A 2,042-nucleotide genomic window follows, 5' to 3' on the forward strand; every position below is an offset into this window, starting at 1 on the left:
AAAAACCAAATTGAGATGCATAGCAAGCTTTGAATCCTGCTTTTCCAAAGGGAAGTGATAACAGCCCTTAACTTGTGACTTGACTTAGGAAAACCAAAACTGTTACCTGGTTCTGTGATTTCAAGCACCAGGACATGATATACAGCTCAGAAAACCCAAAGGACACATTTCTGTGTGCTGAAGAATAGAGAAGTTTGAGCACATGGAGCACTCTGTGCAGCCCTGGGCCCCCTGGTACAAAAAATATATAGACATTATTATTAAGTTACATTAACAGAAAATTTACCTATTCTACAGAATTCTTCTCTAGAAAAGAAATTGATCCACTGGCCTGTGCAGAGTAAATATCAGTTTCTTATCAGATTTTAATTACTAGTCCTTCTTTAAGCCTTTTTTACACTACAGGGCCTTTACAGTATGAACAAAGCTATCAGGCCAGGTAACAAGAATTATGAACACTGAGCCAAGAAATCTTCAAGGAGAATTCTCTGCCTGTTGAATTGGTTAATGGGATCCACAGGGTCTTCCCTGCCCTGGGTCACCTTTGGTTTTGGTTCAGAGACTGAGAGGTGCACGAATTTCTGCCTTGTCCATGTTTGTATTGCCATCCATGAGCTATAAGAAGAGCATCACACATCCCTTCAAATGTAATAATAACATTTCTGTTTCAGAGCTGGTTCATGTCTGTCTGGGGCAGACTGGAACGTTGTAGCTACATTTGTACATTTCTGTCCATTAATACATACCTTCAACATTATTTACCACATTCTTCAGTTTAGATTTCCCTTTCCAATTTGTTTCAACTTACACAGATTTTGGGTTCACCTCCTTGTCATTCCATTCACTCTTTCTTCTTTGCTGTCTACCCTGTAATCACCTGTCTCATCAGAACCAAATCCAATGCATCAGGACTCATATAAATAACCATAATCCAAATAAAAGGAATGCTGAGAGATAAACAATACATTAAACACATCCTGGACCATTCCTAGAATGCTCATAACCTATAATGGCATAAATCAGCAGGAAAAAATATGACCAGCTTGCTAGGATCCTTCAGTGCCAAAAGTGTAATATATCTCTGTCCCTAGATTTTCCACCTGAGGGGAAACAAGACAGAAACAACACTCCTCACACTTTCTCTTTTCCTAGCACAATGAGTGTGAAGCCAAAATGATTTCTCTGCTGCCTTGGGCACTCAGGTATTGTTAATCAGATCTCCTTCCTCCAAGCAAACATAAACATCTCCACAGCTCGTGAGTGCTCTGAAGGCAAAACCTGCAGAGCTTTCCCAGTCCAGCAGGAATACCAGACTGCTAAAGTAAGAAATGGCACAAGAATCTCTTCCAGTCTCTCTCCTTGCAGCCAGGGATGCCTCCTCTCCTGCTATGTACAATTTGGAAACTGCCCTCCCATTTCTGTGTGCATCACAGAACTCAAATGGACGAGCAGAGAGCACAAAGCAGTTAAGCTGCCTCTAATCTCAGCAAAGATTTGGCAAATAGATCACATGCAGAGAGGCTTACTAGTACATTCTGAGCAGGCTTAGGTGACAGAATCCCATGTATAGAGTGTTTGTGAATGAAAAGACAAAAAGGCAACAGAACCTTCATTCCCCTCAGCAATGACTAGTCCTACAAAGTGAAATAAATCCCTTTGAATAGGCTGCACAGAATCCAGAGCAACTGAGAAAAAAAAAAAAAGTTCCTCAACTCAAATAAATAAATAGCACCCCCACATTTCCCAGAGACTGCAACAGACGTTTTCAAGAGTAGATAATTGTCTTTGGCCAAGACTTAATTCAATAATGTTGGAAGCCTGAGGGGAATTCCTGGTGCTAGCAAATTAAGATCTTGGTAATTAGCAATGACTGGGCAAACCACCCTCTGTGATCACTGAAAATACCTCCTACAAGAGCCCAGTCCTCCCCAACCAGCAGCACCAGGAGGAAATATGGTTAAACAGCATCTTGTCATGGAATTGCTCTGTTACATGAAGTCTAAGTCCCCAAACATATGGTGTGGAGAACCTTGCTTGGAGTC

At 41.2% G+C, this 2,042-nt stretch overlaps 1 long non-coding RNA gene across 2 annotated transcripts in view; it reads right to left on the reverse strand.

Moving 5' to 3' along the window:
- Window positions 1-1,773, reverse strand: part of LOC111928423 (uncharacterized) — a 10,500-nt gene extending 8,727 nt beyond the window's left edge. The window contains exons 1-3 of one of the 2 annotated variants that reach the window (XR_002864112.2): window positions 1,608-1,773; window positions 809-877; window positions 107-231 (exon numbers count right to left, since the gene is read on the reverse strand). This is a non-coding gene — a long non-coding RNA (uncharacterized LOC111928423). Of the gene's footprint in view, window positions 1-106; window positions 232-746; window positions 878-1,607 lie in introns of both variants that reach the window. The other variant, XR_015287068.1, reaches the window with a different exon arrangement.
- Window positions 1,774-2,042: the final 269 nt, after the last annotated feature.

This window comes from Cyanistes caeruleus, chromosome 5 (genome assembly GCF_971803275.1).
Source record: "Cyanistes caeruleus chromosome 5, bCyaCae1.hap1.1, whole genome shotgun sequence".
Taxonomy (NCBI): domain Eukaryota; kingdom Metazoa; phylum Chordata; class Aves; order Passeriformes; family Paridae; genus Cyanistes; species Cyanistes caeruleus.